The 15,958-nt window shown below is 38.3% G+C and overlaps 1 protein-coding gene across 1 annotated transcript in view; it reads right to left on the reverse strand.

Moving 5' to 3' along the window:
* Nucleotides 1-15,958, reverse strand: part of cntnap2 (contactin associated protein 2) — a 924,912-nt gene that overhangs the window by 908,369 nt on the left and 585 nt on the right. The gene's annotated exons all lie outside the window — the stretch shown is intronic.

Below are 15,958 nucleotides of genomic sequence, written 5' to 3' on the forward strand. Positions count from 1 at the left end.
AATGATATGTGGAGATGTTTAGCTCACCTTAAGAATGTCCCATGCTTCTGACTCTGTTCGGAATTTAGAGGCACTTCACTCTTGCATTAGATTTCCCAATATTTACTTGGAGAGGTTACTTTGAGGGACAGGTTTCTTAGATTATCTTACCCTGGGATTTGGAATTTGGTGAAAGACAGGATGTTTGGCTGGATGTTGTCCTACTACTCCCTTTGAACAGAAAACCTGACCATGCAAGGGGAGCAATTACAGTTACTGCTTCTCATTAAATCATCTACACCAACAGGAAGAGGTTAGAAATGGCTGGTGCAGAGTTGGCATCCATACCCAAACAGAGCTATCATTCGTCAACTACAAATGTAGAAAAAGGAAACAGGGATGTGACTTCTTTGAGTGATTTCAATAGAGACTAGGTCCTATCTTAGTTTGGAGCTCATTTATAGCAAGTGTAGAGACACTTTGGCCTATTCCAAATTTTAATGCACAGATGCTCCAGTCAGTAAGACGAGTGGCATGGGAATATGGCAGGTGTAAGTGCACACGTCTGCTGAGACAAAGTTTCTCCGTCCTGATTTAAAGTCATATAACTTTTACTGACTTGTAGCTTTAGTTTTTTGGGGATAACACAAAAATAGACTGCCTTCTAAAATAAGCCTTTCAGTTTGCATTACAAATCACACTCTCAGTCTCCTACCAGGTTTCATCCCCCACCTTCTTTAAAATGACAGATACTTGTGTTACCATACAAAGACAACTAAGCAGTTTTATGTGACATCATACAATGATCAGAGGTACCTAGATTTAATTTCTTTAGTCAAGGCTTAATAGAAAAGTAAAAGCAATTTCCTTCTCCTACCACTGTTGAAGATGTGAATTAAATTCTGTGTCTGATCAAACTTCACAATGAAGATATTGCTTACTCATAGTGTTTCATTTAAGGCAAACCTTCACTGATCCAGTAGTAATCACTCTTCAGGTTTCTTGTTATAACAAGACTCAGCATACAACTCAAATGTGATCCACAAGAAGAAGTTCTATTGTAGAAGTAGTTTCCTATCGTTTGGCAAAATAAGGATATTTCTTCAAACAGTAGATGCTGGACACTGTAGGACACATACACAGATTGTGAAATGTTTAATCAATCTTAACATCCACTGGAGCACAGAGTACAAGCCATCATGGAGCTGTAAAATAAAATGCCACATGGATAAAATACTAACAAACAATAAAAAATACTGGGTTGCTGTGAACTGAAACCCAGTGATTCCAGCCATGAAAGCCTTTGACAACACATTAAACAAAAATATCAGTGGTGGACAAACATTTTCTACTGGCTTTGAAAATCTTGTGTATTTATAGTACTGTTTTATGCCATGTACTGTAGTTTATTTTAAAGGAGGAGGAAACTAGTGAGGGAGCCATTGACAACATCCATATGAGCTCATTATATCACGTGGAGAAGGGCAAAGTGTGTATTGCTGGCATCATCATTTGTGAACCAGATAACAGTATATTGTGTATTGTATTGCCTGGAAAAACATTTCCTGTGGGCAGATGATGAGGCTGCCATTAATACAGTGTATGACTTTGGAAACCGCCCTACATGACAGAAATGTTATATTTAAGGTCACATGAGATGTGGATGTGGTTCCTGTCATTTGAAAAAGTCATATTCGCTGATGCAGATATTCAGATATACACACAAGCAGATTTCTTATTATCTCCCCTCACCATACTGTAAATTCAAGCTCTGTTTAATTTCATAAACTTCAGAACAAAGGAATGGTTGTAGAGAGTTCCCATTGTAATTGCATTCTAATTGTGCTTCCATTTAACCACCTACTTGTCCGTGGCTCCATTTGTTTACAGCCCTGATCAATGGTTTCAGGATTTTAAAATGCTGATATGCTGTAGCAATCCACTTCAGTGTGCAGGAATGAAATCATGTGTTTTCCTTGACTGTAGTGATATACAGTTACGTGAATATGCACATTTTCCAGCTGAAATCGGGTTTTAAGCACACCTTTTTAACACATGCTTTTAGCTGTTAATCCAAATCAGTGCACATTTTTCTTAAACATCATTTAGCCCCCACCCCCTTTATCCCAGTTTCTTCCACATTTTAGGGCTTATGTAGAAGACCCTCCAGTATCATATTAAAGTGGACTACTGAACAGAGTATGATAACTCATGTTATAATATGGGCTATCCTCCAAGAAACTTAACAAAATGTGCTGTGGAATTTTGTCATAAATAGACACTTTTTGAATTATTTTTATGATTACATCTTTCTCAGTTTTTTCAGTTATTAATGGAGATATGTTTCCTTATATTTAGTTGAAATGAGGGGGGGGGGGGTGGGAAATCAATGCTTGAATAGTTTTACTGTATAAGCTTTGCAACCAAAGGTATGATTTATATTGTAGCATATGAAGTATGCATGTAGCTATACTGACTCTAGTGATATACCTTTTTTTAAATATCTGCTAATTAAAAATATTCTTAATCAGGGTCATATAAAAAAAGCAAAATTCAAGGGGATTTTCTCCTTTAACTATTGCCAAAGTTATTAACAGAAATATTTATATTTATTCAATTTGGGCAGTTTTACTGAAATCTGTTTCTGGGCTCCACTGAGAAGACAGATGACAAGGAAATAAATATCCAACTAATATTGCCACCACAGAGAGATTGCTGCTTCTGCTTGCAATGCAAACTGTTAGAATACTAATTATGAAAAATAAGTCAAAATCGATTAATCTTTCCCGAATTTAGATGAAAGATTTGGTGGTTCTGGTAAGGCTTCTTGGGGGGGAGGGATCCTTCCCAGTTCATTTTTGGTGGTTTAGCTGATGAATCTCCTAAATCACCCAAAAACCGACTCAATCTATAGAATTTTGCAAACCCCTAGTTTTAACTTGTTTTGTGTTTTTTAAAGTAGTAGTTTTTAAGTGTTTTTAAAAGTAGAAATTTAGTTTGTGTTTTAACTGCCCTGGATTCTGTGCAGGAAAAAAGGTAGGCCATGGCATACATTAAAAATATAGCTGTCTGGAGGAGCATGGACAGCAATCCAGAGATGCATATTTATCCATTGTCTTGGTTTGTAGCTGTAGCTCAATAACTCATTGCTACAACTTTCTGTTATCTGATGTTTCTTTCTTTTTATTGTAAGCATCTTGGGATAAGAGTTAATCTTCTTATGCTTAGTTAAGTTCAGTGAACACTGAATATATATATATATGTGTGTGTGTGTGTGTGTAATGTGAGTTTTTCCCATGGAGTAAACAACAAAACCACTGAACCAAATCACACCAAATTTGGTTACAAAAGACATAGTCATCCAATCTGTGTCTTTCAATAAAAAAAACCCTAGAAAAATAGTCCAAATTACAGAGGATGAGGACAAGCCCTTTTCCTCCTGGCTGCCAGTCAGAAAGGTAGGCCCTGCTGTCTTTAGCCCCCCCCCCCTTCATATCCTAGCAACTCCTTCAGCCAAAAAGGCGCCCAGGGGACAGGCAGAGTGCACTTAGGTCTCATCCACACTGCCTATAAAATACAGAATTATCTAATTTGAACTGGATTATATGGCAGTGTAGACTTAAGGCCCTTCAACACAGTTATATAACCCAAAATGCCAAGGACAGCATCTGCTTTGAACTGGATTATTTTGAGTCCGCACTGCCGTATAATCCAGTTCAGTGTAGATTTTATACAGCTGTGTAGGAGGGGCCTCATATAATCCAGTTCTAAACAGACAATATATTATAAATATAATGTATAAGAATTACTGTAGTATAATAATACAGAAAAATATAGTCTCTAAAATCAGAACAGTAAATAAAGAGCAACACTTTGAAAACAGGGCAATTGGGAATTCCAGAAAGGAAACTATCAGGGCCAGCTAACACCTCACAACAAAGGATTATCCCAGGGATGAAGCAGCCAGGCTTTGAAGCTGCAAGACCATTTAATGCTAATCAAGGTAACTAATTGTAGCATTCATACTCGCTGCACCAATACTGTTTATTGCTATTCAGCCTGGCCAACCAAGGATTCCACAAGGTAGAAAGCGGCCAGGCTTGCAAGCAGCAAGGCTATTCAGTGCTATTTAATCGGGCCAACCAAGATTTCCCCTAGGTAGAAAACCCCCAGGCTTTGATGCCATTAGGCTACTCCATCCCATTCAACTTGGCCTAGCAAGGATGACCTATGTAGAAAGTGCCCTGCCATCATGACTCAAAATGAATCCTGTAAAGTACTGCAAATAATAATGTATTACAGGGACTCCTGTAAGGAGCCAATAAAGGCTACCTCATATTTGAGACCAAGAAAAGAGCTGGGGCATATATCTCAATATTAAGTGTTCATCAGTTTGTTGCTATGGCTTTGCCTCTCTGATTCCCTCCTCCCATGGTTGAAGCTCTTTTCAACTTCCTAGAGCAATTCCAGCCAGTCAGGAATCATGTAATAAACATGTTATCAAGATGCTTTGAAATCAATCCAGTTTGGCTATGTGATCACAAGGGTAATGCCTTCTGCATCAGTCACACACATGATACCAGACAATTGACTTATCCAGTGCAGTTTCCAAAAGTAAGGGGAAAATATGTGGAGGAGATGTTTATCATTTGCCAAAGAAAAGACTGAAAACCGTGCCTCCTCTTTCGGCACTGTGCTTGCATACTGCCTCCGATTTAAATTGATATTGTTGTGAAGTGCTCTGTTGTGAAGGAGGAAAATATTATATGTTGAACCATTGCTGCTAAGGTAGCTAAGAAAGACTCTCATCAACCCCTATCTGGCATTTTTAATCTTTGCAGTTGCACTGATGGAATTTATGGACATGGCTATATGGAATTTGTGTTTCTTTCCCTGTGACATTCATATTTACTCACATAAATTGTGGACAGCATAATTATTGCTTGACAGCCTAAAGCTTCTGTTGTTGTTTTGATCATTATGATACCTTTGGGAATTGACTGAAAACGAACTGCATCGGGAACAGATTCTAATTCAGAGTTAAGCAGTGACACAATAAACTATGGTCCTGAGCTGTCTGTAGCTCTAGCAGTTACAGACAATTTATATAGCCAGAAAAATGTTGGTTCTGAAAGCAGGTAAAACATGGTCCCAAAAGGAATGTTAGCACTTAACTATGTAAGATATGTGCACTGCCTTTACATATAATATACTGTCAATATATATTTTTCATTTTATTGCTATCAAGAGTGTTCCTGAAGCTTAAAAGGTTACATAGTAAACATTCTGTGTCTCAGTCAAGCCATGGTATCACCTGTATTTGGTAGCAAATAGTACATTAAATAATATACCAAGTTTGGTTTTTTAAAATTAACTGGTGAGAAAATATTGGGAGCCAGGAAAGTACACAAGAAAGGTTTCAGATATTCATACTGCAAAACCTTTTGGTAGAAAAAGAGATACAAGTTACTTTGTTAAATTAAATTCTCATTGGCAACCAAAGTATTTCACTGTCAACAGGTTAAATGCACCGTTATTACAAGACAGCTAGAAGTAACCACTGTTTACTGTGTAAAAAGGTAAAGGTTTTCCCCTGATGTTAAGTCCAGTCATGTCTGACTCTGGGGGTTGGTGCTCATCTCCATTTCTAAGCCAAAGAGCCGGCGTTGTCCGTAGACACCTCCAAGGTCATGTGGCCAGCATGACTGCATGGAGTGCCCTTACCTTCCTGCCGGAGCGGTACCTATTGATCTACTCACATTGGCATGTTTTTGAACTGCTAGGTTGGCAGGAGCTGAAGCTAACAGCGGCCGCTCACGCCGCTCCCAGGGTTTGAACCTGGGACCTTTCGGTCTCCAGCTCAGTGCTTTAACGCACTTCACCACCCTGGCTCCTGTTTACTGTGTACTGAATGGAAAATTTTAAAATGAAAATGGTAAATGTGATTTGATCTATTTTATTTTCAGGGCAGATGGCATCTGGATTTACACTTAGATGTATGAAGTACAGATTGGGTAACTGTCTTAGAAATGGAAATGGCTGTTGCAGATTCCTGAGACATTTCTAGTTTTAATCCAGTGGATATCCGGAGCAGTGAACCATTACAACATAAAGTTGAAACAGTAACAGTAAGGAACAGCTATAAAGGTTTAACAGCGAATAGGGTGCCACCACCCATCATTTTTGAGTGGGTTTGCCCTGCCATTTCTCTGGGGGTGTGAAGGAAGACAACAGCAGATCTATGTCTTGAAAAGGCACAAGATCTATCAAACAGCAGCAGATTGGCAAGAGGCTAAAACCTGTAGCTGGGCAAAATATTATTCAGACAGAACCTCCAAGGCTTTTCCTTAATCCCTCCTTATTATCCAACATTTTCGCTTATCCAATACTTTTATTTTTCAGTGATTGTTTGGGGGGGGGGCGCCAAAATTCTGTTCGCCTACACTTGAAAAATACCTAGGGCCGGCTCTGCCTGGTGTAGTTGCTCATGCCTGCCTGCATTTGTTCAACTCCAGTTATGGAGGTGCTTTAGAGGTGTTCCAGTATCTCCTGAAGCAGATTGCTTTGAAGATCCCTCTCAGATTCAATAAAGCTGTTTCATTCATTAGCTTTGCATCTCAAACACATTTGCTGACCTAGATGCCAAGGCAAGACCTGAACAAAGCCATTTTAGTTAGATGGCTTCTTTAGCTCATTGGATAAGCTTTCCCTTTGCATGTGCAAAATCCCAAGGTGAATCCAAAGCATTTGTGGAGAATTATTGATTTATTTATTTACAACATTTCTACCCCGCCCTTCTCACCCGAGGGGACTCAGGGCGGCTTACAACAACCGGCAAAATTCAGTGCCAAACAGATCAATAAAAACAGCAACACATTTAAAACCATTAACAATAATCCATAAAATACATTAGTCAAGCTTAAAATATATAGTTACTTAATACAATTATTCCAAGGAACCATTGAACATAAACCTAAGTTCAGACCATGTCAATATAGTACTTATTTATTCAATGCTTGCACACAAAGCCATGTCAGAAGGAGCTGAATCTAACTGTGGTCCACCAAACAATAAGCCTAAGGTAGTTTTTGGCATAACGTGTTTTACTTACTTGTTTATTTAATATTTAATAGGCATTCTGACTTTCTCCCAGCATTTCATTAGTGAAATACATAATATTGATTCCATTTGTCTTTAGGAGATACAGGACAAGACACTGCCCAAACATTCGAAAGAAACAAGTAAAGGCAGTACATTGCTCTGATAGAACAATGTCACATTTAGAATTATTTCTAAGCACTTCCTCAAAACTTAGCATGAATCATGAAAAATGATGCTCTACTAGTGGTGATTCATAAGGCACTGGCTGCTAGGCCACATTTAATTCCTATGAAATAAATAAATAACTGTGGCAAACGGCACAAATATGCCAGCCATTGGCACAATGTGGGGTGGAATGATGGTTCCCCATATCAGATAGTCTGTGAAGTATTGCTACCACAGATTTCTCCAAGGCTTCATCTGAAATGGTTAAGGAATTCCTCAAGGAAAAGTATTTGTCTGATGAGCCAACAGTCATCTGCAAGCTCATCCTAATGTAGCTGTAACTTTTGGCTTGCAATTGAAACATTAAATATAGTTACATTAGGCCCTGTCACAGCTGTAGCAGATGAAGAATGGTTGGCTTGGCATAAATGTTTTACAAGTATCAAAGCATAAACATGAAAGCAACTAAAAAAAGCTTCACAGATTTGGAAACCAAAACATGGGAGGCCGAGCCTTCAAAATATTGAAGTCAATTAGTTTAAGCCATATAACCCACCACTGAAAAAATGTGCTGTTTGTGTTCTGTTAGCCATTATAGATAATGATTATTTTTACAAGACAACATGCACACACAGTGGAAAAACATTTTGACAGATATTTTTTAGCTGTGACTAACAACAATCTAGGCATATCCAACATCAGATTCCCCAAGTGCTGCCTTTTGTGTGTGTCCCGCCTTCTCCCAGTGTGGGTGGCTTATGAATTCATCTCTTTTTAAATATAATTTTTATTTACTTTTAATATTTTACATCGACATGTGGAGGGGGAGGGGAAGGCATGGGGGTGAGAAGGGTAAAAAAGGTGGGGAAAGGGTAGAGAAGAGAGTAAGAGGTGAGTTGGGGGTAGAGGGAGTATTTAATTGTCTTTATTTAAGTCTTGTTTCTTCTTTTGCACTTTCTATCTCCTTTACTGCCATCATTTCCTTTTGCTGTGTTGTCAGATGGTACTTCTGTTTTGTCTCTCTCGTCTTATTGGAGATTTCTTCTTATTTCTTCTCCTGTTTCATATATTCCTTTAGTGTCCAGTCTGTCTCTTTCATCGGTTTTCCTTGGTGTTTCTTTAGTAGATATGTTAGTCTGTCCATGTTTCTTATTTCCCATATCTTCTTTATCCACTGTTCCTTTGGCGGCGTTTCCTTGTGTCTCCGCAAAAACTATTCTTGTGATCATCACGATGTGATTTAATATTATTTCCTCATTCCTACTAATTTCTAGATCAGTTATTCCTAGCAGATAAAGCTCTAGTTACATTTGGAATTTTCTGTTCATTATCTTCTGGCATTCCTCGTGTATTTCTCTCCAATATTTCTTTGTCTTGTTATAAGACCACCACATGTGGTAAAATGATCCAGTACATTCTTGGCATTTCCAACATTTTGTCTCAATTTTCTTACTATATTGTCCCAATTTATTTTTGAGTAATGTACTGCCTGTACATCATCTTATAGTGGTTTTCTTTCAAGTCCATGGCATATGAAAATTTTATTTTCCTATTCCAAATTGTTTCCCACTCCTCATAATTGATTGGTCTTCCTATGTTTCGAGCCCGTTGAATCATGCATTCTTTGATTTGTTCCATCTCTGTAGTCTACTCAAGCAATTTTTTGCATATCTTGGCAATTATATTTCTTTCCTTCTCAAATTTTTTATCCCAATATGTTCCTTTTTCCATGAAACCTCGGTATTTGTCTTTGTTGTATTTTTTCTTTTATTTGTCTGTACTGAAACCATGTGATGTCTTCTTTCTTTTCTTGATTAGTAATTCCTCATACCCTGTTTCCCTGAAAATAAGACATCCCAAAAAAATAAGACCTAGTAGAAGTTTTGCTGAATTGCTAAATATAAGGCCTCCCCCGAAAGTAAGACCTAGCAAAGTTTTTGTTTGGAAGCATGCCCAGCGCCTGCCAAACAGAACACCAGAGCATGCAGAATTGGTAAATGTACATACCAGTTGTACATGGAAATAATGGTAGTAACCAGAAATTCTTGATAGGATTCACAGTTTGTCTGGTTATGCTGATTTGTGATGACAACTACTGTACAGTATATAATAAATGTTCATTTTTTTGTTCAACAATAAATGTGAATTCTTCTTCATGGAAAAATAAGACATCCCCTGAAAATAAGACCTAGCACATCTTTGGGAGCAAAAATTAATATAAGACACTGTCTTATTTTCGGGGAAACACGGTAGGTAGTTCATTTTGTCTTCCCTGCCACTTTTCTCTGGAGCGCTTTGAATGGTGAGACCCACAGTGGTATTTTGGGAAACATTTGTAATTTGTATCTCTCCCATACTTTGATTTGTGTACTCTTTAATTTTAGTTTCTTTAGCTCCTTTAGTTCCTTTCTCCCATTCTAGTTACCACTGGAGTCCACTCTTTTCTCCCACAGCCGATGGCGCTCACATACCTCCTTCTTTGCCTCTTTCTGATAGCCTTTCTCCATCCCAAAGTCCGCTTTCTCATCTCTTCCCTCTCTCCCCTCTTGTGGTTTAAAATGCAGGGGTCGGTGGTTTCATCAGGCTATCTGCCTGACACGCTCACTCACGGCCCACTTTGCCTGGGGAGGGAAGGTCTTGTACCGGACCCTTCTGGTGGCTCTCTTTTTAGAAGAGACCCCCCATTTGGGTCTTCAGTGACCCCCCCCCCCGGCTTTGCAGTCTCTGTCACTTTGTTTTGTGACTGGGAGGGAGCCTTGGCTCTACCCAGCTGATGTGATTGAGCTGACTCACCAAGAGGAGCCTCAGTGAGTCCGTCTCCGCCATTTGCCTGCACCCAGAAGTGCTTATGAATTCATCTTGAATAAACTGAGTGAAGCATAAAATTTCTCAATGCTAAAGTAAATACAAATAGACTACACTAAAATACATTTGTGTATGGGAATGTATCTCTTTTTTTGACCCTAGAATGACCAGTTAAGATTGTCAACTGGGTACTTTTAATTCTTAGACCATAGCTATTAAAATACATTACTATACATTCAAATTAGTAAATTGTTGCTTGTGAAAATATCAATCAGTATCAAACTATGGCTATAAAACAGGTGGGAGTGGGGGAGAGGTGTCCCACAACATAATAATTTACTGCATCACTCCTTCTCTCAGACCATGAGTCATCATGATGTATTAGGAAATCCTGCAGAATGAGAATCTGATCTAAAGTTTAATCTAGTACAGTGATTCTCAACCTGGAGTCCCCAAGTGTTTTTGGCTTACAACTCCCAGTTTTCAGCTGTTAGGATTTCTGGCAGTTGAAGGCCAAAACATCTGGGGACCCACAGATTGAGAACCACTGCCTTAAAGTTCCCATATGTTGGAAACAACTTGAAGGCACAAAACAACAAAATTCCAAGAAATGCCTATACCTGTTCAGAAATGACTGAATTGCTGCTCCAATTGTGCAAAAAATCATGTCCATGTAAATGTATGTAAGCACCCTATCTGTGTTTATTTTGGATTTTGTATCTTAATATCCACAGGGATGTATGTATATTCAAAGGCAATGTAAGATGGGCTACTGAAGAAACACAATAATCTGTACTCACAAGTTTCCTTAATTTCTGTTACTAAAACATCCCAATCAAAGGGGAGGAATTTCACAGTAGTTTGGAGGATCTCTTGTGTGTGTGTTGTTGCTGTTGTTATTTTTAACCTTGAATGCCTATATTTAAGCAGCACATCATTTAGATGTTAAACTCTTATATATTTATTCTCAAGGGTTTTTTTTTGTTTTTTTGCAAAATTTAGATTTGACTGGTGCCAACTAATCCCACTCATATGGGATATATCTACACATATAAAAGGGTAATGAAATTTCGGCCTAGGACAAAACAACAAAACTACACATCCCAGAAACACTAAACTTGGCAGCACAACACCTCATCCATGCCTCTACATTCATACAACAAAAAGAAAAGAAAAATAAAGTCCTAATTAGAGGGAGAGGATTAATTGTTTTTATCCAATTGCTGCCAGTTAGAAGGAGATCCACTTGGTCTCCTAACAACCCACTCAGGCCAGGGGACAGGCAAAGTTAGGCCTCACTTAGGCCTCTTCCCCACTGCCTATAAAATACAGATTATCAGATTTGAACTGGATTATATGGCAGTGTAGACTCAAGGCCCTTCCACACAGCTATATAACCCATTTATAATCTTATATTATCTGCTTTGAACTGGATTATCTTGACTCCACACTGCCATATAATCCACTTCAGTGTGCAGTCGGACACAACTGGACTTAATGTCAGGAGAAAACCTTTACCCTTTGCCTTAACTACCACCAATTCCTCAATACTTTATTTCCCATGCCACCATATTTTGCCACAGCAACGCGTGGCCGGGCACAGCTAGTGTGTGTATGTATGTATGTGTGTGTGTGTGTGTATATATATATATATATATATATATATATATATATATAGTAGTACCAGTTTCCTCACATTACACATTTCATATGGGGAATCTCTTCCTGAAGTTGATCAAATGAATTTACTGTATAAACTGGTTACATTTGAAGGCATTCCAAGGATCATCTACTCTACCTCGTTTCCCAGTGCTTTGAATATTACTATTGTATGCTAAGGTGTCATAAGGTGGTATAATCCTTATGAAAGAAGGGGCATAGATAAAGGTAACAGCAGAGGCAAAGTGGGCATGGATACTTATCGGCTGAGGAATACCAGCAAACGCCATCTCTATTAGGAGATTAACTCCCCATGTGAATAAGTTCTTTCAGCAATTGGCATAGTTCCTAAGCGGTGAATGTGTTCTCCATCCACTTCTATCTTCCTGTATTACCTGGAGGAAAAGACAAGCAGTTGATGGAGCAATGTGCTTCATTTCTCGCTCCAGTTGTCATTTTAGGCACATCCTCCTGATGTTCAAATGAATCTGAACATTATGTACCAGTGCATTACTCATATTCAATTACACGATACAGATGCATATAAAAAAACAAAGATTTAACTAGCTTTCTTGCTTATTTGGGCTTTCATTCCTGACAGACATCAGTTAAGCAGAAGCTCCAACTGCCATTTCCTGAATAAGAGGCTTGCTTGGAATGGACTTCACTCACATATAAATAAGCAGTATTGAGCAGAATCCATCTGTGAAAGGTAAAAGCTCCATAAGTTGTTTTAAACCTTCCATAAAAAACCCCAAATAGTGTGAATCCGATCATATTTCTCATGTCAAGATTATATTTTCATTCCAGGAGTCCATAAACCAACACACAGCCTGCACTTGATAGCATTTTATTCCTCTTCAATCCATTCTGCAGTTAGCATATGGGAGAAAGGCATTAAATTTCATTTTCTATATTACTTTTTGTCTTGTAATGACCTCTCCTGGCTAAGCTGTTCATTATACTTGATGCAAATAGTTAAGAGTCTTCAGATCACTGCTTCTAAATCTTGTGATATTTGACCATCAGTAGCAGCTGCTTACAGTCAGCCTGAAGAAATATTATCTGTCAATACAGAATCATTTGCATTGGACAGGATGTGTGAAGAACATAATATTAATGTTATTATGTATCTCAAGCTGAATGTCTTTTATGCAATAAAGACCAGCATCTTCCTTTTTGGACTTTGTATCATTTAGTTCCCCTGCTTCAAGGCAATTTCAGTGAGAGGTCATGGCCAAACCACAGGGGAAAATGAGGAACGGTACAAAAAAAAAAGTTATTTTTGCTCTTCTCCTCTAATAAAGCAAACCTCCAAGTGAGAATATTTAGCAGCATTGCAGCTCACTACAGTCAGCTAAAATGAACCATAGACTACGATGTGTTGTTTTGATATTATGAGCAGCTATCAAATTAATAACTTACAGAAAAAGTACAAACTAATGTTTAATATGCAGTCCAAATACTGCATATATTTACACACTCTCGTGCAGGAAAATGTACATGGATTTCAGTGACAGATGTGTGGAAAAGTTTGCCAGTTCCAATGTAATATATTCCCTGCAGACAGTAGTCAATCTCTTCTTATTTCCAATAGCAGGACATTAATGTAGCAATGCTAAAAAAATGCAAAAAACCAACTGGTCATTCTGTCTTCTCATAAACCAGGATTCATGGCAGGGATGAGACACATCTGGTCAGAAACAATTTATGCAAGATCTAGCTGCATTAAGCTCAGTGCCATTCTGCCATTAACTTTGAGGGGATGTGGATCATGCCCAAAACTATTTACAGATTATTATTTTATACAGAATACAGATTGCTTATGACAAATTGCTTTTTCTGAAAGTGCTCCAAAACTTCCTTTTCACCCAACAACCAATTTGTTTTTTTCTGTGTCCAGACAAGCAGACAAACAAAACAAAAACAGACACTAGTCCAATACAGCTAGCCAGAGTCGAAAAATAAAGGATAACAAAAATGCCAAAATGCTTTCTTTTCAGACTGTGCAGAAAAAAGCATTACCAAATTTAAGAAGTAACACACAAACAGACATATAAAAGAGTTGGTTTATTGCTCTTCCACTGTCACTTGGAAGGCAGGAAGTGTGTTTATGCTTCTCTGCAGAATTGTACTTCATGCACTTTTCACATGTCAGCATGTTATTTGTTTTTGGTATAGTGGCTCAAGAAAGCAGATGTGCTTATATTTCCTTGATGTTCTTTTGTCTGTCACCAGTTAGCAAGTCTTTCTTCCACCTTTATTAATGAAGTAGCAATACGTGTCTTCTTTCTGATTAACAACAAGCAATCCCAAGGCAATAAAAGAAGAAAAAAAACCCAGGCAAATGAAAAAGCTTAGCAATCTGATTATATGTCAGACAGATATTGCTTTAAAAAAAAGGTTGCATCCAAATTTAAAGACATCAATCCAGCCTCATGAAAGTGCAAGGGAACATGAGGGGAACAGTGCAAAAGTGAAGGACTAAATACAAGACAAGTCGCACCTTCTGATAACAAATCCCTTCTGTCCATGGAAGGCAGTCCCTGGAGGTTCTGGACATTTCAGATATGCAAGCTAATTTAAAGCCTTTAAATTACATTTTTTTTTTTAAAAAAAAAAGTCAAACAATTGCTTGTTGCATGATGCCCAAGCCTGAGTAATTTTACAACAAGTACTGAAAGCCTGTCACATGAACATCCTGATGCGACCAAGTAACATGTTGCCCAGCTGCCAAGCTAATTGATATACACAAAAAGTTTAAAAACATCAAAAGCAACTGGAAGAACAAAAAATATATACAAGATTTGGGCTTTGGGACACTATTAAGCCAGAATAAGCAACAACCTAGGATGAGAAACACAACTAGCTAGTTGTTGCGATAAGAGTGTGGCTCGCATTTAAAATATCAACAGGACAAATCCATTAGTATTACTGCTGGGCAATACCACTCAACATCCATGGGCCCTTCCACATTGCTCTTTATCCCAGGATCTGATCCCAGATTATCTGCTTTAAACTGAAATATATGAGTCCCCCCTGCTAAATCGTCTGTAATATTTTTATATTGTGTTTTATTGCAAGCCGCCCTGAGTCCCCTATGGGTGAGAAGGGCGGCATATAAGTATTGTAATAAAGAAATAATAAATAAATAAATAACCTGGGATAAACAGATAATTTGGGATCAGATCCTGGGATATAGGGGCAGTATGGAAGGGCCTCATGTCTTCCAAAAGAGTGACTTTACTCAAAACGGGTTGTAGTCGGGATTATTTGATTGATTCACAAAACTGTATTATTCTCAGTTGCCTTAGATATAGACTGCTTTGAACGCAGTCTGTTAGGTTACAATAGATCCATACCCAGGATTCCATGGGAGGCCTAAAAGCCTGAATACATCCAGTTAGTAGAAACAAAAGTTCCCCTAATCCAAAATACATTAGAGTCTCACTTATCCAACACTCACTTATCCAACATTCTGGATTATCCAACGCATTTTTGTAGTCAATATTTTCAATACATTGTGATATTTTGGTGCTAAATTCGTAAATACAGTAATTACTACATAGCATTACTGTGTATTGAACTACTTTTTCTGTCAAATTTGTTGTATAACATGATGTTTTTGTGCTTAATTTGTAAAATCATAACCTAATTTGATGTTTAATAGGCTTTTCCTTAATCTCTCCTTATTATCCAACATATTCGCTTATCCAACGTTCTGCCGGCCCATTTCCATTGGATAAGTGAGACTCTACTGTTCTCATTGTGGAAAGCTATATTCCCTAAAGTCAGAAACTCCTTCCACACAGCTGAATAAAATCCCACATTATGAATTGGAATATATGGCAGTGTGGAGTCAGATAACCCAGTTCAAAGCAGATATTATTGCCTTGATATTCTGGGTTATATGGCTCTGCGGAAGGGCCCAGAGTGAGTGGAAGGGCCTTTAGAGTTGCTAAGGCCAACAGGCTTCTCCGGGATCACAGGGTTGTATGTTTTCTGGGCTGTATGGCCATGTTCCAGAAGTATTCTCTCCTGACGTTTCGCCCACATCTATGGCAGGCATCCTCACAACCTCTGAGGATGCCTGCCATAGATGTGGGCGAAACGTCAGGAGAGAATACTTCTGGAACATGGCCATACAGCCCGGAAAACATACAACAAACCTGTGATCCCGGCCATGAAAGCCTTCGACAACACATTCTCCCAGCTGTCAAAAGGAGGAAGAACTGGGGCCAGCTGAGAA

This window comes from Anolis carolinensis, chromosome 6 (genome assembly GCF_035594765.1).
Source record: "Anolis carolinensis isolate JA03-04 chromosome 6, rAnoCar3.1.pri, whole genome shotgun sequence".
Classification (NCBI taxonomy): domain Eukaryota; kingdom Metazoa; phylum Chordata; class Lepidosauria; order Squamata; family Dactyloidae; genus Anolis; species Anolis carolinensis.